We start from the raw sequence: 26,586 nt of genomic DNA on the forward strand, positions 1-26,586 counted from the left end.
AAAAAATTTTTTTTTTAACTGAAAAGTGATCAAAATGTCATACATACCACTAAAATGGTTCCAATAAAAACTACAGTTCATCTTCCAAAAAACAAACCCTCATACAGCTCTGTAGACTGAAATATAAAAAAGTTATGGCCGTCAGAAAATGGTGATGTAAAGAAAAAAAATGTTTATCAAAGGTTTTTTTTTAAGTTATAAAACAAAATTATAACTAGACAAGTTTGGTATTGCCATAATCACATTGAGCTGCAGAATAAGGAGCCTATGTCATTTTTAGCGCACAGTGACTGCCATGATGTGAAAACCCCAAGAACCTTGGCAGAAATGTGTTTTTTTTCCTTTATTTTACTTCACAAAGAATTTTTCCCATTTTTCAATACAAAGCATGGTAAATTAAATGGTGCAATTAAAAAATGCATGTTCCGCAAAAAATAAACCCTCATATGGTTATGTGAACGGAATAATAAAAAAGTTATTATTGGAACATAGGGAGGAAAAAACAAAAATGCAAAAGGTCCCAGTGTTTAAAGGGTTAAGCTCGCATCCTGACATTGTTCATTTCCTTTCTTCATTCTTTTTTGTATGTCCTCTATTGTTCTATATTAGTGTCTGCAGAAATCAGGGGTGGGCTGGCAACAGACCCTACAGGGAAACTTTCCGGTGGGCTGATGCCCAGGGGGCCCACAGAGCCCTCCTCATGGCCGCCAGCCAGGTAAGTAATGATCCGACGCTCCCCTCCTTAGGCTACTTTCACACCAGCGTTTTTGCTGGGTCAGTCATGGATCAGCAAAAACGCTTCTGTCATAATACAACTGTCTGCATCTGTTATGAACGGATCCAGTTGTATTATCTTTAACATAGCAATGACGGATCAGTCTCTAAAACCATTGTAAGTCAATGGGGGACGGATCAGTTTTCTTTTGTGTCAGAGAAAACTGAGCCATCTCCATTGACTTACATTGTGAGTCATGACGGATTGATCTTGCTGCGCATCCCAGGCAGGATGTACTCAAAAATGCCACTTGCAGCATTTTTGTGTGCATCGTGGGAACACAATGCATTCTGGTGCACTCTGTTCCCTTCAGTTCAGTTTTGTCCCCATTTACAATGAATAGGAACAAAAATGAAGCGTTTTTCTCCGTTATTGAGATCCCATGACGGATCTCAATAGCACAAAGGGAAACCGCTGGTGTGCAAGTAACCTTAGTTCAACTGTATTGCCATTTTGAGGCAACTGGAGCAGGAGGCCAGAACAGAGCGGAAGATTTGGGGAGGTATTTTGTGACGCATTGTAGTATTTCACTCTGTTTGGATGCTATAATGTGCAGCAATATAGTATTGCTGCCTCCTTATCCCTGTGTTGGCAGTGGTCTCTGTCAACTTGGACCACTATAAAATGGGGCCACTTATATTTCCCAGGCCCCCCTGGCAGAAATAATAAACGTACTAAGTGCTATGCTATTATTGAAAAATGCGTCTTTTCCTCTCTCTCTCTCTCTCTGCGCTCACTGAGGGATCATTCATACACACAGCAGAGAGACTTTTACAGATATGGCGGGAGTAGGCTCTGCGGAAGCCAATGTATCACGTGATCTGACTGTCCTTTTACAGACAACTAGTAAGCAAAGGTCAATGTATGTCTCCCAGCCTCTGGTTCGTAGATCTCGTCCAATCAGCTCGAGGAAGGCGGCAGCCTATTTGTGAGAACCGCCAATGAGACTGCCGGAACAGAAAAGGCGTCTTCGCCATTGAGTGACAGCAGCATCGACCAGTAGTTGCACTCTTAGCGGCCACCAGAGCTTCCTTACAGCAAGGTCAGCGGCTGCTGTCAGGTGAGAATAGGATGGAAATGCTACTATAGAAGTTGCTGTTGCTTGTGACTGAGGATATATGGGACTCGGAGTTCCCGCCGGATGACACTGATTCATCTAAACCTTGGGCTTAATTCTGTGTCTTGACTTTTGGAACGTTCCCCGTGGAACGCAAAGGGGATTGTGACTGCGCATGCTCTTTCAGCGCGTAGAGTAGACTGCGCATGCTTGGCCCGTAATTTTAGACCAATGCGCCTGCGTATCAGACATGGATCGTCATTTTGGACCTTATTGCGGTTGTTGGGGAAGGTTTATATAAGAAATGGATTCAGTAACATCTCGGAGAAGACCAGCCTCACGTTGTCCGCTTACCAGTGACTTTACGTGCAATGGCATCTGTGGTGTCCTTCAGGTGTACACTGACATGTGCTTGCGAATTACAGAGTGGAAGCGGCACTGAAAAGAGTCCAAGGGTCCAGAATCAGATTTGCACTAGTGTTTTGTGGAATAAATCGCTACCATTGATAACCGTTAAGCACGCTGGTCTTCCATAGAGGCACTGGCCATGCTCCTGTTAGGGGCCATTCACATCACAAACCTCCAGGAATAAGGCTTCATTAGTCATAGGATCTTCTCAATAGCGGGGGAAAATGGCCAATAATTGTCAATGGGGACAAAGCTGAACTGAATGAATGCATTCCTCTTCGTTTCGTTGTGTCTCCATAGCGGATGGAGTAATGCTGCAAGCAGTGCTTTTCTGTCTGCGATGTGGTGCGGAGCAAGACGGATCCGTTTTCTCTGACACAAAAGAAAACTGATCCGTCCCCCATTGACTTAAAATGGTTTTAGAGATAATACAACTGGATCCGTTCAGAACGGATGCAGACAGTTGTATAAGGGTCCATTCACACGTCCATATGTGTTTTGCAGAACATGGACACCGGGAATGTGCGTTCCACACATCGCCGGAAGTCTCATAGAAAAGGCCTTTTCTTGTCCGGACAAGAATAGGACATGTTCTATTTTTTTTTTTTTTGCGGAACCGCAAATGCGAACAGCACATTCTGACCCCATTGAAAATGAATGGGTCCCTGCACCTGTTCCGCAAAATTGCGGAACGGATGCGGACCCATTTTGCGGACATGTCAATAGACCCTTATCATGACTGAAGCGTTTTTGCTGACTGATCCAACAAAAAACGCTGGTGTGAAAGTAGCCTTAGATGGAGGTCAAAAGAGAATCCTATTGCCCTCTGTTTGGCTGGAATACATCAGTATACTGCAATAGTATAATGGAATAGCGTGTTAGACTGCATTATAACATCCTGCAGCATCCTGTAACAAGAGCATATCCGTTTAACAGAGGGCTTTCTGCGGCATCTGTCACTTACCTAACTTAAAGGGGTTTTCCAGTAAATTATTTAACAAGTTCCTGCAGTGTAACCCCTGAAGCACAATATTCATACTTACCTGCTCCACGATGCCCCTGATCTCCGTGCTGCCTCCACTGTCTCAGTCGTCCGGTTCCGGCACTGTTTACATCTGGCTGGCTTCACCGGGAATATGCTGTTTCTGGCCTCGTCACTAGAGATGAGCAAATTTCTGCTTATGAAATTCGTTCACACTTTGGTGGTAAAAGGTGAATTGCGTTATGGATTCCATTACCACGGAACAGGACGGATCCGTTTTGCAGCCCATAGACATTTATATTATGACGGAATGAATAACGGAACGCCTCTAAAAACATTCCGCTATACATTCTGTCATAGTATTGCGTTATGGTCCATGGTAACGGAATCCATAGCGCAATTTAACTTTTACCACCAAAGTGTGAACGAATTTCATAAGCGGAAATTCGCTCATCTCTACTCATCACCGCTGAAGCCAATCTTTGGCTACTCAATGTAAACACTTCCTTGACTGGAAGATGTAGAGCGCAGGCAGGGTGAAGGATCAGAGCAGTGTTGAGCAGCTAAATATAAATCATTTGTACCGTAAAAAACCCTTTAACCTCTTCCTGACTTATGTCTGGCATGGCGGGAAGTGAGTGTCTTGAGTGCACTGATCGAACACACACAGAAGTAGTTGCTATTAAACCTACAACAAGGCAGTTCTATCATGTAAGACAGCCAATAACCACTTGTACTAACGCAGAATGAACCAAAAAACCAATCAAGTGGAATATTCTATCAAAAAATATATTGTTTATTATACAATGTAAAAAATGGAGAACAACGGGATGTTATTACAATACACGGAAGAATACACAGGGTGAGCACTTACAAAACAGACACCATGTTACTGCACAAGATAATGTGCAGCGTGGTACAGTCCAAAGGGATAAGATAGAAACTGCGGCTTCAGGGACCCCAAAAGTATCTGGTATGATGGTAGCCCCAATACGGGTATGGTGTATTCAGCACCGCAGATACTATATGGACTCTAAAGTCTCGGCAATAATATCCTGATAATGTGGGCATCACAGTCAGTCCAATGTAACATAAAAAGATATGGCAATAATCCAATAGTACAATGAATAGACACCTAATTCTGTGGAACCTGGTGAGGACACGTGCAAGGGACCCCACAAATCAACACATGCTGTTATGGACCGTACCTGAAGACATGGCGGCAGCTGAAGTGACAGACCCTGGGCGCAAGACCTCGACGCGCGTTTCACCTCACGGCTTCGTCAGGAGGTATGTAGCATAAGGTGGACAGGGTATATATAAGGCATGATGGAGGTGGGGCGATGGATACAACTAACCTAAATTCGGCACATCTGTGAGCCACACAAGCGGGCGCGGGATGCCCCATGATAGGCAGCGCCATCTTTCAGCGCGTCCACGTCTGCACACCGCGCATGCGCGGCGACAAAAGCAGACGAACCGGAGCGCATCAAGATGGCGTCACCCAGCGCATGCGCACCCCGCGACCCCCGTGGAACGCAGGTGAGCCGCAGACTATATCTCGCCGGAACTAGAAGAGCAGGATGTGATCACCCAACCGCCGAGATGCTACAGGCACGCATAATCGTAACCTCACCAGGTCCCACAATCACCGGACTTGTGATGTACCAAGAAGGGACATCGGTATGTCATGGCATAAAAGATATAAACAACCATAAAGCAATAATGAATAAAAATATATAAAAATATTAAGGACGTGACCACTGTATGCTAGAAATGGTGAAAATAGTGACATGTAAGGGGTCCATACGAATAAAATCATAATAATGGCGTTTATGATGAGACCCTATAATTGAATACATCATGGTGATAATAAAAAAACGCATAATGATAATAATAGAGACCAAAAGCATTTAGTGTGTAAAGATACATAGCGGTGAAACCGCATTATAATAGATATCGTGCTCATAAATATAAATATGCATAAAAGTGAAAGAAAAAAGAAGAAAAAAGAGAGAATTAATGTATTAATGAAATTATAGAATATGTGAATTGGTGTTCTCAATCATATTCACAAAATCCTATAAGTCGACATGGCCAGTGGGGAAAATACAGTATAACTAGGCATTCGCTGATGTTCCTGGAACAATTGATAAAGTATACCAAATGTCCTATGGACCCGCTGCGGAGGCAATGCGGGCGCATCGGGCGGCGCCCCAGGCAACAACAGGTAGCCAGAGGAGCCACCCAAGGCGCCCACAACCACCCACCCAGCGGGATCACCACAAAAGTGCACGGAACCAGCACCAAGAGCAATATAAGCAACTAGTGTTGGAGGAACCGGGGCACACTGGTTGGAACCGCAGGTGCCGAGGAAGACCAATATCAGGCCAATCCAAACCCTCAAGACACCGCAATAGGTTGTAGAGATCAACATGACAAGGAAGATAATGTTGACGGAGCCCAATATGGTGCCCCGCCATCAAGGATGTTAAATATCATATGCATATGTTGATTGAAGATCTCACACACATCCTTTCTTCTAAAGATAAATCGTCCCGGTAGGTAGCTCCATCCATCAGCGCCAAACTCGCAATGAGTATTGATCTCAAAAAAAGGAAAAAAGGAAAAAGAACAAGAATTACGATATAATATGATCTACCAAAATAATAATAAAACCTAAAAAATAATATTATATACCCTGTAATAAAATTCGCGCATATTTCATAGAAAGGGAGAAAAACTATTGGATTCATTAAGGCCATATGGGGTGACAGTATCGAGGTTGACAATCCACCTGGTCTCTCTGCGGAGTAAGGCCACTTTAATATTACCGCCTCTGGATCCCAGGTGGATTCTGTCAATACCCCTCACCTTCAACCCCCCTGGATCAGATCCATGACACCTCCGAAAATGTCGTGGAACCGCCTGCAGTGATTCCCAATCCTTCTCAGGAGTGCCCGCCGCTGCTCGAATCTTACAGACATGTTCCAACACTCGTGTCTTCAGAGCTCTCTTTGTCATGCCGACATAAGAGAGATTACATGGGCATGTCAAAAGGTATATTACAGCCACACTATTACAATTAATAAAGTGTACAATCTTAAAATCTTTGCGGCCTGAGGAGTCACTAAAGGCGGTGGAACGGATCATAAATTTGCAGGCGGTGCAAGCTCCGCAAGAGAAAGATCCCCACTTGGGGCCCCTACTGCCAAAGATACCCTCCCTAGGTGTAGAAACATAATGACTCCTAGTAAGGATATCGCGCAAATTGCGCGAGCGCCTCCACGTGATCTGAGGATATGTGGGGAGACATACCGCCAGATCACCATCTGTGTGAAGTACTGACCAGTGTTTCCTCAGAATATTCTGAATAAGCTTCCATTTGGTATTAAAGGGGGTAATAAATCGCACACATGTGTCCCGATTATCCCTTTTCTGAGCTTTACTCACCAGCAGGGAATCTCTGGATGTTTTTTTAGCTCGTTCATAACCACGCTGTATGGTGTTGTACTGGTACCCTCTTTCGAGGAATCGTTGTGTCAGCACACTAGCTTGCTGTTCAAACTGTTGATCGTTGGAGCAGATCCTGCGAGTTCTGAGGAACTGTCCGGTAGGTATTGCGCGGATCGTGTTGGGATGGTGAGCAGAGGAGGCGTGGAGAAGGGCATTGACGGCAGTAGACTTTCTGAAAAGATCGGTCGACAAATATCCATCAGACCCCTTACTAATCATTATATCCAAAAATTCAACATTGTTGAGGCTATATTTCCACGTAAGTCGGATATTACGTGTATTCTGGTTGAGACGAGCCAAAAATTTCTCTAAGGCCGGAATGGTGTCATGCCAGAGGAAAAATACATCGTCTATATACCTAGACCATAGGAGTGCGGCATCATATCCCGGAGTGTCTTGGACAATTTCTCTCTCCCACAGCCCCAGGAACAGGTTGGCATATGAGGGGGCACATGATGCCCCCATAGCTGTCCCCTGGAGCTGTAGGAAGAGGCGGTCCTTAAATAAAAAATAATTATGCGTAAGCATAAACTCTAATAATGTCAAAATAAATTCAATCATACCATTATCATAGTCTGACATGGTTAAAAAGGATCTAGATGCCCGCACTCCCTGGTCATGGTATATAGACGTGTATAGCGACTCAATGTCGCATGTAACAAGGACCACATCTGGGTCGGCGTGGATCCCATTAAGTCGTCTCAGCATGTCAGTAGTGTCCTTAACAAAGGAAGGAAGGGTCTCTACACTTTTCTGAAGGAAAAAATCGATGAACTTGCCCACATTGGTGCACAAGCTACCGATACCCGAGATAATTGGACGCCCCGGAGGGTGAGTACGATTCTTGTGCACCTTCGGGAGCAGGTATAGGGTAGGTTTGACTGGGAAGTCAACCTTCAAACCTTCCATCATATTGGTCGTAATAATGCATTGATCACAAGCTTCTGCCAAAATGTCGTCCAATTTGTTCTTATAAAGTGTTGTTGGATCACTTTCAATTCTACGGTAGCATCCCTTGTTATTGAGTTGCCGAAAGGCCTCCCTTTCGTACATTTTTTAGGTTTTTAATGAATCCAATAGTTTTTCTCCCTTTCTATGAAATATGCGCGAATTTTATTACAGGGTATATAATATTATTTTTTAGGTTTTATTATTATTTTGGTAGATCATATTATATCGTAATTCTTGTTCTTTTTCCTTTTTTCCTTTTTTTGAGATCAATACTCATTGCGAGTTTGGCGCTGATGGATGGAGCTACCTACCGGGACGATTTATCTTTAGAAGAAAGGATGTGTGTGAGATCTTCAATCAACATATGCATATGATATTTAACATCCTTGATGGCGGGGCACCATATTGGGCTCCGTCAACATTATCTTCCTTGTCATGTTGATCTCTACAACCTATTGCGGTGTCTTGAGGGTTTGGATTGGCCTGATATTGGTCTTCCTCGGCACCTGCGGTTCCAACCAGTGTGCCCCGGTTCCTCCAACACTAGTTGCTTATATTGCTCTTGGTGCTGGTTCCGTGCACTTTTGTGGTGATCCCGCTGGGTGGGTGGTTGTGGGCGCCTTGGGTGGCTCCTCTGGCTACCTGTTGTTGCCTGGGGCGCCGCCCGATGCGCCCGCATTGCCTCCGCAGCGGGTCCATAGGACATTTGGTATACATTATCAATTGTTCCAGGAACATCAGCGAATGCCTAGTTATACTGTATTTTCCCCACTGGCCATGTCGACTTATAGGATTTTGTGAATATGATTGAGAACACCAATTCACATATTCTATAATTTCATTAATACATTAATTTTCTCTCTTTTTTCTTCTTTTTTCTTTCACTTTTATGCATATTTATATTTATGAGCACGATATCGATTATAATGCGGTTTCACCGCTATGTATCTTTACACACTAAATGCTTTTGGTCTCTATTATTATCATTATGCGTTTTTTTATTATCACCATGATGTATTCAATTATAGGGTCTCATCATAAACGCCATTATTATGATTTTATTCGTATGGACCCCTTACATGTCACTATTTTCACCATTTCTAGCATACAGTGGTCACGTCCTTAATATTTTTATATATTTTTATTCATTATTGCTTTATGGTTGTTTATATCTTTTATGCCATGACATACCGATGTCCCTTCTTGGTACATCACAAGTCCGGTGATTGTGGGACCTGGTGAGGTTACGATTATGCGTGCCTGTAGCATCTCGGCGGTTGGGTGATCACATCCTGCTCTTCTAGTTCCGGCGAGATATAGTCTGCGGCTCACCTGCGTTCCACGGGGGTCGCGGGGTGCGCATGCGCTGGGTGACGCCATCTTGATGCGCTCCGGTTCGTCTGCTTTTGTCGCCGCGCATGCGCGGTGTGCAGACGTGGACGCGCTGAAAGATGGCGCTGCCTATCATGGGGCATCCCGCGCCCGCTTGTGTGGCTCACAGATGTGCCGAATTTAGGTTAGTTGTATCCATCGCCCCACCTCCATCATGCCTTATATATACCCTGTCCACCTTATGCTACATACCTCCTGACGAAGCCGTGAGGTGAAACGCGCGTCGAGGTCTTGCGCCCAGGGTCTGTCACTTCAGCTGCCGCCATGTCTTCAGGTACGGTCCATAACAGCATGTGTTGATTTGTGGGGTCCCTTGCACGTGTCCTCACCAGGTTCCACAGAATTAGGTGTCTATTCATTGTACTATTGGATTATTGCCATATCTTTTTATGTTACATTGGACTGACTGTGATGCCCACATTATCAGGATATTATTGCCGAGACTTTAGAGTCCATATAGTATCTGCGGTGCTGAATACACCATACCCGTATTGGGGCTACCATCATACCAGATACTTTTGGGGTCCCTGAAGCCGCAGTTTCTATCTTATCCCTTTGGACTGTACCACGCTGCACATTATCTTGTGCAGTAACATGGTGTCTGTTTTGTAAGTGCTCACCCTGTGTATTCTTCCGTGTATTGTAATAACATCCCGTTGTTCTCCATTTTTTACATTGTATAATAAACAATATATTTTTTGATAGAATATTCCACTTGATTGGTTTTTTGGTACACACAGAAGTAGGGTTGCATCGGGTATTGAAATTTCGATACCCAATCGATACTTTTGTGCCAGTATCGATTCGGTACCGGAATTTGCGTAGCGCAGCTTAGTATCTCCTCTTTTATAAGAGAACATGGCGTGTGCTGCGCTTGACACGCACTATGTTCTCTCCAGCCAGACAGTGGAGAGGGAGGTAGGGAGTCACTCCTTCCTATGACGCGGCCACCACTGAAACCAGTGAAAAGCGTGGGCTCTGAAGCTGCCCATACCACTTCCACCAATGAATATTGCGGCTAATTAAAGCAGGTAGAGGGACGGGGAGGGAATAAACTGCTGCACAAAATGAGCTAGTGAGCTCGGCGAACAGCGTCAGCAGCCTCCTCCTCCCGAGTGTCCTGTCCTCAGCGTCAGCCTGGGGCCCAGAGTCAGTGTGCATTAGTGCTCTGAACAGCCAGCATAGCAGGTACCCCACTCCCACACAGTGCAAGAGTGATTATCCTGCCTCAAAATAGAGGCAAGCAAAAAAAAAAAAAAAAAACTTATGTATCAGGCAGCCAGTAAGATTGGGATTAATGTGACTCATTACCCCAATCTTGCCACTGCCACGTTTTAAACATGATGGGGGGGGGGTCACTTATTTTTAATGTCAGGCTGGGCACATGCCTTTGGACTGGACCCCATGTGCCTCACATTAATAGTAAGTGACCCCCAAAGTACCATCTTGGGCAACATGGGGTTAATGTGAGTTGCAGAATACAGGCCACTTATTAATATGAATACTATTAACCTACAAAAAGGCAGCTCTGTCAACTAAGACAGCTATAGTGACCACTTGTACCACATCCAGAGTAAACTAAAAACCAAACAAGTGGAGTGTTATATCAAAAGATGTCATTTATTATAAAATATAGAAAATGGAGAACAACAGGATGTAATACAGTACACGGAGAAGCACAGGGTAAGTCAAATCAAAAGAACCACCATGAAGCTGCGCAAAGTAATGCACAGATGGGTACGATCAAAAGGTAAGGCTAAAGCTAAGGCTCTGGGAAACCAAAGAAGTATCACATATAATGGTCTCCCCAATAGGGGTATGGTACACAAAGCACCACAGACGAAATGTGGTAAACCCAAAGTCATAGCTAGCATACACGGATTAATATAGGCGTCACAATCAGCCCAATAAGGTAATATAATAATGAAAGATCACTTGGCTGGGATCAAAATAATAAAACTGGTATACGCCTAAGTGCAAGGGACCCAGCGTGGACACATACAGGGGTACCCCACACACAATCTAAAACCGTGCTAAATACAGAACATACCTGAGGACATGGTGGCAAATTGAATGACAAGCCCTGGGCGCGAGACCTCGACGCGCGTTTCACCTCAACGGCTTCGTCAGGAGGTACTATATGATGCATGAGCAGGGTATATATAGAACATGGTAGGGGTGGGGCGATGGACAGAAATTACCTGGACTCGGCACATCTGCGGACCACACAAACGGGCGCGGGAAGCTCCATGATACGCGGCGCCAACTGTCTGCGCATCCACGTCTGCGCACCGCGCATGCGCGGCGGCACTTGCAGACGTCACGGAGCGCGTCAAGATGGCGTCACCCAGCGCATGCGCACCCCGCGACCCCCGTGGAACGCAGGTGAACCGCAATCCGCGGCTCTGAAAGAAACTAGGGGATGGAATGTAATCGCACGATTGCCACAATGCTGCAGGCACACACCTGCTGTATCCCCACCGGGCCCCACGCTCACAAGAAATGTCATATAAGGAAAGGGCCATCAATGGGCATATAATATGAATCAAAGGATAATAAATAGTGACATGATCATAAGTGTAACAAATAATAACGTGACTTCCTGATATGCACATATAGTGGCATATCAGATAGAAAAGTGACATGTAAGGGGTCCATATAAATAGAACCATAATAATGGCTAACTATAGCATAACCCTGTAACTCACACACAGTGATGAATAATAGAAAACATACGATGTGCTAGGGGTCCATAACAATAGAACCGCAGTACCAGTATAGCGATCATACAGATGATCTAGTGGTGTGGTGAGTAAAATCGAAACTCTTATCAGTAAAAACATCACATATATAAGAAAGTGCTATCAGTAATATACATATAATCATTAGTATGCATAATCCAGAATATGTCCAGTCAGGTCATATGGGTCAATATTACCATCTAGGCTGTAATTCACCCATAGTTAGATACATTCTCCGTCTCCTTCTCAAATATGCATGATGATATAGTCTCTCAAATTACAAGACAAATTCATGTAGTCAAAGAGACAGAAGCGTAAAGAACATGTAAGCCTAAAAGATGGATGTGGTAAAACAATTCATACGAATAAAATAAATCATCCCATTATATTACTAAAAAAAATAATAATATTGTATAAACAGCTGTATAATATAGACCCGCTGTGATAGTGGTAGAGGGTGGGGGCGAACAGGGTGGCACCCCGGGCAGCAAAAGGCAGCCCGCGGGGTCACCCCAGGCACACCCAACCGACCACCCAGCAAAGATAGCAAGAGGATACACAAAAGTCCTGAAACGGAAAGGGGTGACCGGGGTGACACCACCGGCAGCAAAGGCCGTCGGCGGGGTCAGCCGAGACACCCCCAGCCGCCAAGGAAAAGAGCAACGAGAGAAGCAATGTGACCGTGGCAATAGTGGAGTCGGAGCGACCGGGGCGGCACCGCAGACGCCAAAAGAGCCGTATGCGGGGTCGACCCGGGCCCCCACAACCCCACAAGGAAAGGAGGGCCACGGTGAAATTGGCCCCGCCCATATGGCAACGGGCACATCAAATATCCAACAAGTCCTCCCCAAGAATATAGCAATGTCATAGCAAAGATCTCACTGGCTAAAATATGCCAGACAGATCTATACCCATGTATTCTCGGAGCTACCATGTAGTGCCCCGCCGTATATATATATACTAGGAGTAATAAATATCATGTAAATGTGTTGCTAGGAGGTCTTGACGAACATCCTCTCTTGTGGCAGCCATGTCATCACCATAGGTAGCTCTGTCCATCGTCACCAATTCCACATAGAAATAAATGGTATGATCTCAAAAAGAAAAAAATAATAACAATATTATAGAAAATACAATATAATAAAACAAAAGAAAAAATATATACCCTGCAATAAAATTCGCGCAATTTTCATAGAAAGGAAGAAAAACTGTTGGATTCATTAAGGCCGTATGGAGTGACGGTATCAAGGTTGACAATCCACCTAGTCTCTCTACGGAGTAGAGCCACTTTAATATTACCGCCTCTAGACCCTAGATGGATTCTGTCAATACCCTTCACCGTCAGTCCCCCTGGATCGGACCCGTGAAACCTGCGGAAATGTCGTGGAACCGCCTGCAGTGACTCCCAATCTCTCTCAGGGATTTCCGCCGCTGCTCGAATCCTACACACATGTTCCAAAACCCGTGTCTTCAGGGCTCTCTTTGTCATACCAACGTAAAAAAGATTACATGGGCATGTGATCAGATATATCACAGCCTCAGTGTTACAATTTATGTTGTGTACGATCTTAAAGTCTTTTCGGCCTGAGGAGTCACTGAAGGCGGTAGAACGAATCATATACCTGCAGGCGGCACACGATCCACAGGAGAAGGACCCCCACTTGGGACCTTTACTGCCAAAAATACCCCCCCCCCTGGGTGTGGGGACATAGTGACTCTTTGTGAGGATGTCACGCAAATTGCGTGACCGCCTCCACGTAATCTGGGGATATGTGGGAAGGCATACCGCCAGATCACCATCTGTGTGAAGAACCGGCCAATGTCTCCTCAGAATGTTCTGAATATACCTCCATTTCGAATTGAAAGGGGTAATAAATCTCACACATGTGTCCCGGTTATCCCTTTTCTGAACTCTACTCACCAACAAGGAGTCTCTAGATGTTTTTTTGGCTCTTTCATAGCCCCGCTGTATGGTATTGTATTGATACCCTCTTTCGAGGAATCGTTGTGTCAGAACGCCGGCTTGTTGTTCGAACTGCTTATCACTGGAGCAGATCCTGCGAGTTCTTAGGAACTGCCCTGTAGGTATTGCCCGAATCGTATTGGGATGGTGAGCAGAGGAGGCGTGGAGAAGGGCATTGACGGCAGTGGACTTCCTGAAAAGATCAGTGGACAAATGACCGTCAGATCCCTTAGTGATCATTATATCCAAGAATTCGACATTCGTAAGACTGTATTTCCAGGTAAGTCTGATATTGCGTGTGTTCTGGTTGAGGCAGGCCAAAAGGTTTTCCAAGGCTGGAATGGTATCTTGCCATAGGAAAAACACATCGTCTATATACCTGGACCATAGGAGTGCGGCATCATATCCAGGCGTTTCCTGGACGATCTCTCTCTCCCACAGCCCCAGGAACAAGTTGGCATATGCGGGGGCACACGATGCCCCCCCATAGCTGTCCCCTGGAGCTGTAGGAAGAGACGGTCCTTAAATAAAAAATAGTTATGCGTGAGCATAAATTCTAACAATGTCAGAATAAACTCAATCATACCATTGTCATAATCTGACATGGTCAAAAAGGATCTGGATGCCCGCACTCCCTGGTCATGGTATATAGACGTGTATAACGACTCAATGTCGCATGTGACAAGGACCACATCTGGATCAACATGAATCCCATTTAGCCGTCTCAGCATGTCGGTGGTATCCTTAACAAAAGAAGGAAGGGTTTCTACACTTTTCTGGAGAAAAAAAATCAATAAACCTTCCCACATTGGTGCACAGGCTGCCGATCCCCGAAACGATCGGACGTCCGGGAGGATGGGTGCGGCTCTTGTGCACCTTAGGGAGCAGATATAGGGTGGATTTGACCGGGAAGTCAACTCTCAACCCTTCCATCATTTTAGTAGTAATAATGCCCTGCTCACAGGCTTCTGCAAGAATATCATCCAACTCATTCTTATAAAGTGTAGTGGGGTCCCTCTCAATTCTACGGTAGCATTCCTTATTATTGAGCTGCCCAAAAACCTCTCTTTCGTACATCTGCACAGGCCATATCACGACATTTCCCCCCTTTGTCAGCAGGTTTAATCACCACATCTCTCAATTCCTGTAGCTCCCGAAGTGCCTGTCTCTGTGAACGAGTCAGATTGTCTTTTCCAATATGTACATGGTCTATATTTAGATCTTGTTTAACTAATTTCACAAAGACATCCACCGCGGGGCACAATGTTTTAGGGGGGAATGTACGTGAGCGCCTGTGCAGATGTACGGGAGACCTACTGGGCACAGTAGCCATCTGATCCTCTAAAAGGGATTCCAGGTCACGGATCGCCTGCCTCTCAGCCGGCGACATCGAGACAGTCGCATCGTGACCACGACTAAAGTGCTTCTTAAATAGAAGCTTCCGAGCAAACAATTCCAGATCTTTAACTACCTCAAAGTAGTCAAATCTACCCACAGGGGAGAAGGATAGCCCCTTCTGCAGAACTTGCTGTTGTGTTAAAGTGAGACTAATGGTAGAAAGGTTAATTACCTTCAGTTCTGTACTCTCTTCCCTCGGCCATTCCAGTGCTTCCGTTTTTTTTTTATGTTGGGATGACAAAGAGAGCCCTGAAGACACGGGTTTTGGAACATGTGTGTAGGATTCGAGCAGCGGCGGAAATCCCTGAGAGAGATTGGGAGTCACTGCAGGCGGTTCCACGACATTTCCGCAGGTTTCACGGGTCCGATCCAGGGGGACTGACGGTGAAGGGTATTGACAGAATCCATATAGGGTCTAGAGGCGGTAATATTAAAGTGGCTCTACTCCGTAGAGAGACTAGGTGGATTGTCAACCTTGATACCGTCACTCCATACGGCCTTAATGAATCCAACAGTTTTTCTTCCTTTCTATGAAAATTGCGCGAATTTTATTGCAGGGTATATATTTTTTCTTTTGTTTTATTATATTGTATTTTCTATAATATTATTATTTTTTTCTTTTTGAGATCATACCATTTATTTCTATGTGGAATTGGTGACGATGGACAGAGCTACCTATGGTGATGACATGGCTGCCACAAGAGAGGATGTTCGTCAAGACCTCCTAGCAACACATTTACATGATATTTATTACTCCTAGTATATATATATATATATATACGGCGGGGCACTACATGGTGCTCCGAGAATACATGGGTATAGATCTGTCTGGCATATTTTAGCCAGTGAGATCTTTGCTATGACATTGCTATATTCTTGGGGAGGACTTGTTGGATATTTGATGTGCCCGTTGCCATATGGGCAGGGCCAATTTCACCGTGGCCCTCCTTTCCTTGTGGGGGCCCGGGTCGACCCCGCATACGGCTCTTTTGGCGTCTGCGGTGCCGCCCCGGTCGCTCCGACTCCACTATTGCCACGGTCACATTGCTTCTCTCGTTGCTCTTTTCCTTGGCGGCTGGGGGTGTCTCGGCTGACCCCGCCGACGGCCTTTGCTGCCGGTGGTGTCACCCCGGTCACCCCTTTCCGTTTCAGGACTTTTGTGTATCCTCTTGCTATCTTTGCTGGGTGGTCGGTTGGGTGTGCCTGGGGTGACCCCGCGGGCTGCCTTTTGCTGCCCGGGGTGCCACCCTGTTCGCCCCCACCCTCTACCACTATCACAGCGGGTCTATATTATACAGCTGTTTATACAATATTATTATTTTTTTTAGTAATATAATGGGATGATTTATTTTATTCGTATGAATTGTTTTACCACATCCATCTTTTAGGCTTACATGTTCTTTACGCTTCTGTCTCTTTGACTACATGAATTTGTCTTGTAATTTGAGAGACTATATCATCATGCATATTTGAGAAGGAGACGGAGAATGTATCTAAGCTATGGGTGAATTACGGCCTAGATGGTAATATTAACCCATATGACCTGACTGGACATATTCTGGATTATGCATACTAATGATTATATGTATATTACTGATAGCACTTTCTTATATATGTGATGTTTTTACTGATAAGATTTTCGATTTTATTCACCACACCACTAGATCATCTGTATGATCGCTATACTGGTACTGCGGTTCTATTGTTATGGACCCCTAGCACATCGTATGTTTTCTATTATTCATCACTGTGTGTGAGTTACAGGGTTATGCTATAGTTAGCCATTATTATGGTTCTATTTATATGGACCCCTTACATGTCACTTTTCTATCTGATATGTCACTATATGTGCATATCAGGAAGTCACGTTATTATTTGTTACACTTATGATCATGTCACTATTTATTATCCTTTGATTCATATTATATGCCCATTGATGGCCCTTTCCTTATATGACATTTCTTGTGAGCGTGGGGCCCGGTGGGGATACAGCAGGTGTGTACCTGCAGCATTGTGGCAATCGTGCGATTACATTCCATCCCCTAGTTTCTTTCAGAGCTGCGGATTGCGGTTCACCTGCGTTCCACGGGGGTCGCGGGGTGCGCATGCGCTGGGTGACGCCATCTTGACGCGCTCCGTGACGTCTGCAAGTGCCGCCGCGCATGCGCGGTGCGCAGGCGTGGATGCGCTGAGAGTTGGCGCCGCGTATCATGGAGCTTCCCGCGCCCGTTTGTGTGGTCCGCAGATGCGCCGAGTCCAGGTAATTTCTGTCCATCGCCCCACCCTACCATGTTCTATATATACCCTGCTCATGCATCATATAGTACCTCCTGACGAAGCCGTTGAGGTGAAACGCGCGTCGAGGTCTCGCGCCCAGGGCTTGTCATTCAATTTGCCACCATGTCCTCAGGTATGTTCTGTATTTAGCACGGTTTTAGATTGTGTGTGGGGTACCCCTGTATGTGTCCACGCTGGGTCCCTTGCACTTAGGCGTATACCAGTTTTATTATTTTGATCCCAGCCAAGTGATCTTTCATTATTATATTACCTTATTGGGCTGATTGTGACGCCTATATTAATCCGTGTATGCTAGCTACGACTTTGGGTTTACCACATTTCGTCTGTGGTGCTTTGTGTACCATACCCCTATTGGGGAGACCATTATATGTGATACTTCTTTGGTTTCCCAGAGCCTTAGCTTTAGCCTTACCTTTTGATCGTACCCATCTGTGCATTACTTTGCGCAGCTTCATGGTGGTTCTTTTGATTTGACTTACCCTGTGCTTCTCCGTGTACTGTATTACATCCTGTTGTTCTCCATTTTCTATATTTTATAATAAATGACATCTTTTGATATAACACTCCACTTGTTTGGTTTTTAGTTCACTTATTAATATGAGGCACATGGATTGTTAGTCAAAATTCATAAGACTTTGCCTATAGCAAGTGACTGTTCATGTAGGTCATGCTTTAACCCCATCTTGCCCATTATGCAAGGATATGGATACTTGATAGGGTTATTATGAGGCACATGGGGGTTTTATCACTAGGAACGGTTGGACATGTGCCTCACAATAACCCCATCATGTATCACTTGGCAACTTCCGATCTGAGCCATGGCATCCAGGATGATTACCATGGCAGCCAGGATGCTACTGAAGCCATCCATGGTAAGCTCCCTGCTGCCTTTTGCACAACGCACAGGGAGAGTGTAAGATCCTATTCACCGTAATAGAGCTCTATTGGGGTGAATAGGATAAGGCCTCTTTCACACAAGCAAGATTTCCACGCGGGTGCAATGCGTGAGGTGAACGCATTGCACCCGCACTGAATCCGGACCCATTCATTTCTATGGGGCTGTGCACATGAGCGGTGATTTTCACACAACGCAGGCCCCTTAGAAGTGAATGGGGCTGCGTGAAAATCGCAAGCATCCGCAAGCAAGTGCGGATGCGTTGTGGTTTTTGCGCATAGGTACTAGGAGACAATCGGACCCGATCATTATTATTTTCCCTTTATAACATGGTTATAAGGGAAAATATTAGCATTCTTAATACAGAATGCTTAGTAAAATAGGGATGGAGGGATTAAAAAATAAAATAAAAATTTAACTCACGTCATCCACTTGTTCACGCAGTGGCCCCATTTAAGTCAACGGGTCCGCAAAAAATACAGAATGCACACGGAACACAACCATATGTCATCCGTATTTTGTGGATCCATACTGTAGAAATGCTATGCCCAGCCCATATTGCTCATGTGTTTGGTGATTAATACGTTTCTGTGTCTGTTTCCGATCCGCAAAAAACGGATCGCACATGGTAACCATACGGACATGTTTTGTGAAATAACGGAACGGAAGAGGAAATAAATTAGAGAGAGAAAAAAAAAACCTCACTAGGAACGGTTGGACCTGTGCCTCACATTTACCCAATCATATGTCATGCAGCTTCCGATCTGAGTCATGGCAGCCAGGATGCTACTGAAGCCGTCCATGGTAAGCTCCCTTTGCACAAAGCACAGGGCAGCAGGGAGAGTGTAATATCCTATTCACCGTAAGCTCTATTAGGTTGAATAGGATAAGGGTTCTAGCTCCAAAGTGAGATAATAGTTATTAAATAAAAAGTAAAAGAAAAAACTTAAAACGAAACACCAAAATATTAAAAGTTTAAATCACCCCCTTTTCCAATTTTACATATAAAATATATATATAATAAAAAAGTAAACATATTACACACTGCCACACCCGAAAAAGTCCAAAGTATTAAAAATATATATATAAAAAAAAAGCTATTCAACATTTTTAGTCACCTTGTACCTCTAAAATGGAGGCCTAATGCTAGCACCTCTCGGGGTAGAGGTCTCCTAGCTGACCCCGATGCCTTTTTTCCCTGTACCATTTGGCCGCGGTATCGTGGGGGGCCGAGGCAGTTTCTTCCGGTGGGGAGCTCTGGGATCGGCTGCGCTCCTCCTGCTCGGAGTGCAGATCATGTGACCGGAAGTCGAGGTCACATGGTCGGAAGAAGATGGCCGCGCCCAGGGAACGCTAAACCTGGTGCGGCGGTAGCATGCAGAGGGGGTTGACTCTTTGTTTGAATGAGTCCCCCCCAGGAAGTGAGGAGGCGGAGCCTCGCGGAAACAGGATGGACCAGGTAGGACATAAATTGAGAGGTCAATTTCTTGTCTGGGTGAGGTATGGAGGTCCAGATGTCAGCTATGCAGGACACTAACGCAGACATCCCTATCCTGGGTCATGTAAGTGCCTATAGGGGGCTCATATTCCTTTTTTTTATGCAGCACAATTCAGCTAACGGACTCTCTCTCTTCCTATGCAGGGAGAGAGAGACACTACAGTTAAAGCTCTGGGAGAACCAAAAAAGAAAGCCAGAAGATGTGCTTTATGTTCAAAGAAATTGCCATATAAAAAAGCCTTATGTAGTGACTGTCTGGCGAAGATTCTCAAAGAGGAGCAATCCTCTCTCCTGTCGGACTTGAGAGTGATTGTGAAAGAGGAGATCCAGACGGCCAGTTCCAGTATGGTTGAGAAACAGTGTGCTGGTTCCCCTCCCCAAAAAGACCAAGAGTACTAAGGGAGTCAGAGTCTGAAGAAGAGGGATTATATTGTTCAGAAGAGATGGATGAAGATCAGGTTTTGTCTTATATGGCTGATGATCAGAAGAGATATCTTTTTTTCACAAGAAGATTTAGATCCCCTTCTGTCGGCTGGGGGGAGACTCGTTCAGTGCAGGATGAAGTGTTCGGCGGGTTAAAAGCAAAGAAAAAGAAGTTGTTTCCGGTGAACGAGAACTTAAAGGGAACCTGTCACCCAAAAATCGCCTATTAAGCTGTTTACAGTACCTTATAGTGCTGTATAGTCGTTTCCTGATGCACTTTTTGTTAGTTTTGCCGCATGTATGCTCAGTCAGAAATCGATGTTATATTCAGCTGCTGCCCCGTGCTTCAAGTCAGGCTTGAAGTCACGGGGGCAGCGGCCTCGGCGTCTTACATGGCCCTCTCCCCGCCCCCTGCCTCTGTGACTGACAGCCGAAATCCGATTCCGGGACCGCGCTCAACGGCCGCATGCGCAGTAAAGGGCGGCAGGAGCGCGGTCCCGGCTGCCGCGCGTACTACGTGCCGTCTTACTTTCGCCGCACTGCGCATGCGCCCGACATCCTGTATCAAACGCGCCCGCGCCCGGCATCTGGGCGCGGGCGCGTTTGATACAGGATGTCGGGCGCATGCGCAGTGCGGCGAAAGTAAGACGGCACGTAGTACGCGCGGCAGCCGGGACCGCGCTCCTGCCGCCCTTTACTGCGCATGCGGCCGTTGAGCGCGGTCCCGGAATCGGATTTCGGCTGTCAGTCACAGAGGCAGGGGGCGGGGAGAGGGCCATGTAAGACGCCGAGGCCGCTGCCCCCGTGACTTCAAGCCTGACTTGAAGCACGGGGCAGCAGCTGAATATAACATCGATTTCTGACTGAGCATACATGCGGCAAAACTAACAAAAAGTGCATCAGGAAACGACTATACAGCACTATAAGGTACTGTAAACAGCTTAATAGGCGATTTTTGGGTGACAGGTTCCCTTTAAAGGATTTAGTGATCGACGAGTGGGCTGATGATGATAAGAAGTTATATATATATTTATATATACGTTGTGAATTTAAAAACAGATTGCTGTTCAACCCTGAGGATACAAAACTGTGGGATGTGGTCCCTAAGGTGGATATCCAGGTAGCAAAAGTGGTTAGGAGAACCACACTACCATTTGAACATTCGGCCCAATTAAAAGAGCCAATGGATGGGAAAATTGATGGATTACTCAAAAGAGCATGGGAGGTTTCAGCCAATACTATCATTGCTGCTACCTCTGTAGCCAGATCTATGTATTTATGGGTGAATCAGCTGGAGGAACATCTTAAGCAAGACACTCCTAGGGAAGAAATCCTGAGATCGTTACCTCTATTTAAAATGGCTGCATCCGAGGGGCGTGGCCTGACCGAGCTAGATGGCGGCTGCTTGAGAGCGGAGCTCCCGCCACTGGATCCTAACTAAGCCCTGTAATAGCGATACCCGACACATCATGGTGAAGATTCAGTCGAAGGAACAGACTAGAGTCGCCGCAGAACAAAGAACGGACTCACCGCATCAGTCAGACATGGAGAGATACCTTCAGAAATCGGCACCTCAGGTCCCGGCGCGACCACCTAAGATGGCGCCTAAGCGGCAAACTGAAGGAAGCTCCTGTGAAGCATCGAGTCCCGAGACCCTGCAGGAAGAAGCAAGCGAGGTGAGCGGGTCTCATGCAGAGACGGGCGGTGCGGCGCTCACTAGGGATTTTATAGAGCAAGCGCTGCAAAGAGCTCTGGCACCCATCGCAGCGGATCTAACTGCCATCAAGACAGATGTCCGCCATATTGGGGACAGAGTGGAGTCTTTAGAACACGTGCAGGACGCCATGCTCACTTTTAATACGGCGGTCAAAGACGCGCTGGGATCCCACACCAGGGCCATGAACACCCTGTTGTTTCAAATGGAGGATCAGGAAAATAGAAGCCGCCGCCGTAACATCAGGATTCGGGGCCTACCTGAGGCTGCTGACAAAGAGGACTTGGAGCTTGTAATGAACGCATTATTCACCTCACTGTTGGGGCAGGAGAGAGCTCAGTCCATTATTGTAGAAAGGGTTCATCGTGCATTGAGACCCAAGCCAGGCACCTCAGAGAACCCTAGAGACATCATCTGTGGCTTATTGAGCTACAGGGACACAGAAGAATTGCTGCAAAAAGCTAGGGAATCAAAGGAGGTGACACTGCAAGGAAGGAATGTACAGATTTATCAAGACCTGGCAGCGTCTACCCTTCAGAAGCGGAGACTGATGAAGCCATTAACGGATCTCCTGCGGGCTTCGAAATTCCCATACCGGTGGCTCTTTCCATTTGGTATCTTGATCACTGCTGGAAACCGCCGCTTTACCGTGAGAGCGCCAGCAGACTTGGTCCCCTTCTGGGAAATGGTGGACATCACCCCTGTGGAGATCCCCTCCTGGTTGCCTGTCCCTACAGAAGAGGAGCTGCCACCTCTGCCAGCGGTCACCTCATGGACGAAGCCCAAGCAGCAAAGGAGCGGAAGGAATAAGAGGGCAGCTGATAGAGGCATGGACATGTGATTCTCTGGCAGCTACCTAGGACATGTGCTCATAAACACTGGAGGTCTGATTGCTTCCCTTATGTGCTTAACAGGGAAGTACTATCTTTACTGTTTGATGTTTTACTTTTCTTTACCCTATCCTTCTCTAGCATATGGTTTTCCTGCGGTATTATGATGTGGGACGTGCTTTGGTACTCTGCAGAATCTGATCAGTTTAATTTTATGTATATTAATAGCACTGCTAGTGTCACTGAGATATGGTACTAGGAATTATCTATGCTGGGGCTAGCACTGAAGTTAGCGGGTATATCAGAAGGATCTAGGCCGATCAGGATATGTTTTTGTTACATATTACCACCCCCCGGGTACTGAGTTCTACCCAGGACTCTGATCCATTAATACCAACGTTGGTATTTTTCACTATGTTTTGTTATCATAAGTTTGAAGTTTATTTTGTTTCACACTCCATACTTGGTCTTGCTCAGTCTAAGCTTGAGGTCTTATCTAACGCAGTGCATAAATGGCGCCGTTGGAGGTTAATATAGCGACATTCAATGTCCACGGCTGTAAAGGCCCAGTGAAGAGAAGTAGGGTTTTTAGGTCTATTAAGTCAGCACTAGTTGATATTATTATGCTGCAAGAGACCCATTTTACTACTAGTTATATTCCTAATCTAAGTAATTCTAACTTTCATTATTGGTATCACGCATGCTCAGATAGGAATGCGTCCAAGGGGGTCAGCATAGGTGTGCGGAAAAGCGTCCCTTTTGTCTTGCTCTCACAGCTACTTGACCCAGCAGGTCGTTATTTACTTCTAAATTGTGAGATAGGCCACTCTAAGTTTACACTTTGCAACTTATATGCCCCAAACGTTGGTACCGTACAGTGGCTGCTGGAGACACTAGATAAAATCTCGGCTTTTGCAATTGGCAGGATTTTAATGGGCGGTGATTTCAATGTGACTTTAAACCCCCTATTGGATTCCTCAACCCAGAGGTCGGCAATCTCTTTTAGGGCCCTAAAAACCTTACAGGTACGGTTGAAAGCGCTACAATTAGTAGACGTCTGGCGATCTATCCATGGGGTTGATAGGGATTATACATTCTACTCTAATCCGCACAAGTCGTATCAGAGATTGGATTATCTTATGTTCCCTGAGACTAGTTTGCCACTAGTGAAATCCGCTAAAATAGACAATATAACAGTGTCGGATCACGCAATGGTGCTGTGTGCCATTCAGCTCCCTGAGCTAGTTGGCAGAGAGTGGTCTTGGAGACTTAATCACACAATACTTGACACACAAGCTCATGTGGAGTCGATTGCAAAAAAATTGCAAGATTATTTTGAGTTAAATGTCGGCACGGCTACGTCACCAGCTATCTCCTGGGAGGCACACAAGGCGGTGATACGGGGAGAATTCATTGCATTGGGCACACATGTTAAGAAAGAAAGGAATAAACGCATTGTGGAACTTTTAACGCGAATATCTCAGATAGAAAAGACACATAAAAGATCACTAGCGGAAAAAGAGTTTGATCAGCTTGTCTCACTCCGGCAAGAACTAAAGTCGGTACTAAACGTTAGGGCGGCCAGAGCATACTTACGGGCCAAGCATAAACATTATATACATGGCAATAGAGGCAGTAAGGTTATGACGGCGATGATAAAAAAGAGAGAAGAACAGGCCTATATTAAACAAATGAAGGCAGTGGATGGCCATATTTCCACGGACAGCAATGTTATTTCTAAGGTATTCATTGAGTACTATCAGGACTTATATGATTTACGGAAGGGAGATTCTGGGGCAGTACACAGGGACCGACAGGACAAGACGGCCTCATTCTTGCAAAAACTTAACTTACCAGCTCTGTCAGACACAGGCAAGGAGGCCCTAGTGGCTCCGGTGACCTTGGAGGAGGTTCAGAAAGCCCTAAAATCGACCCCTAAAGGCAAGAGCCCGGGACCAGATGGCCTGACTATTGCTTATTATAAAAAGTTTTTCACTATATTGGGCCCTCACCTGGTCTCTATGTTCAACTCCTTGATGAATGGATCTCCTCTCCCCAAACAGTCATTAGAGGCTCACATTACTGTCCTGCCTAAACCTGGGAAGGACCTAACTCTCCCATCTAGTTATCGCCCGATATCCTTGCTCAACGCAGACATCAAGCTATGGGCAAAGATTTTGGCGTATCGCATAGCAACTTGGTTGGGAGGCCTGGTCTCACCAGAACAGTCCGGGTTTGTGGGAGGGAGGGAGTGCAGGGACAGCACATTTCGGGTAATACTAGCACAGCAGTATGCTTTAAGTCATGGTCAGAAGCTTACACTGTTGAGTACTGATGCCGAAAAGGCATTCGACAGAGTCGATTGGCACTTTATGGAAGCTACCTTACGCAAATTTGGGTTTCCCCCTCTATTTGTGACCGCTGTGCTGTCCTTGTACTCCTGCCCCACGGCCAGAATTCGTATCAATGGTGCTCTCACGTCTCATTTTGACATTCGCAATGGGACTCGACAGGGTTGTCCACTCTCCCCCACCCTCTTCATTCTTTGTTTGGAAACCCTGTTACAGGCCATTAGACAAGATAAGGACATACAGGGACTAAAGATTGGGACCCAGTCTCACACTATAGCCGCATTCGCGGATGATATGCTCCTTTTACTTCCAGACCCGATAGTAGCATTCCCTGCTTTGTTGAAGCAATTAGATGACTTTGGGTTCGTATCCAATTTCAAAATAAACCTGGCCAAATGTGTGGCTCTGGGAATTAACACACCTCAGACGACAATAGCCCAACTCAAAAAGGGTTATCCCTTCCAATGGGAAAGTGACCACATCAAATATTTGGGGGTAAACATTACCAAAGACCCGGATAAACTTTTCTCCCAGAACTATCCCCAACTCTTAGCTGATATTAGAATTCAACTGAAAGAGCTAAAAATTCCTTTCCTGACTTGGATGGGGAGGAAGAACGTTCTAAAAACATACGTACTCCCCAAATTACTATATTTGATGCAGGCGTTGCCAGTGCATTTACCTCATCACTTTTTAACACAGATCAGGAGAACTTTTTCAGCATTCATATGGAATCAAGCTAGACCCAGACTCGCCTACCAGAGACTGATTCTCCCTAGATCCAAAGGGGGCTTTAGCTTACCTGATATTAGTTGTTATTATAAGGCTATTCAAATGAGATTGCATTCGGAGTTAATCAGCCCCAAGGTTCATAAATTGGGATGCCTAATTGCTAGGATAGTGCTAGGGTCAAGGACATTAGCGCTGTTATGGGACACGGGTGGGTCTACACAGCACCACTCTAAGATACCTACATCATTAAAGGGGGTGTTGGATTGTTGGCGCACCTTGAGTAGACAATTGGGCAGTTCCACAGCCATGTCACCTTTAACACCTATTAAGTACCTACCATACTTGTTGAACATGGAATTCCGGGACGATATGGGTTTATGGGCCTCCTTGGGTGATGCAGCCATTGGAGATGTGATTGTGGGCCGACAGGTCCCGGAGGTGCCGGCCTTAAAAGCGCGATTCAAGCATATTCCTTGGACTACACCACAATTCTACCAGTTCAAATGGTATTGCAAGCTATACTTGTCCACCACGCAAAACAATTATACTCCCACTTGGTATGATGCGGTGTGGAACCAGACTGCGGGTAAGAAGGGCTTGATATCACTACTTTACGGGAAAATCCTAGAGTTAGGCGTGGATACTAAACCCGGGTTTATAGA

The 26,586-nt window shown here is 45.6% G+C and overlaps 1 protein-coding gene across 5 annotated transcripts in view; it reads left to right on the top strand.

The window, feature by feature from the left end:
• Positions 1–1,733: 1,733 nt before the first annotated feature.
• Positions 1,734–26,586, top strand: part of NUDT8 (nudix hydrolase 8) — an 80,504-nt gene continuing 55,651 nt past the window's right edge. For all 5 annotated transcript variants that reach the window (XM_044298843.1, XM_044298844.1, XM_044298847.1 and 2 more), the window contains exon 1: positions 1,734–1,835. The gene's annotated coding sequence lies outside the window, so the exon portion shown is untranslated. The remainder of the gene's footprint in view (positions 1,836–26,586) is intronic.

Source organism: Bufo gargarizans, chromosome 6 (assembly GCF_014858855.1).
Source record: "Bufo gargarizans isolate SCDJY-AF-19 chromosome 6, ASM1485885v1, whole genome shotgun sequence".
NCBI lineage: Eukaryota > Metazoa > Chordata > Amphibia > Anura > Bufonidae > Bufo > Bufo gargarizans.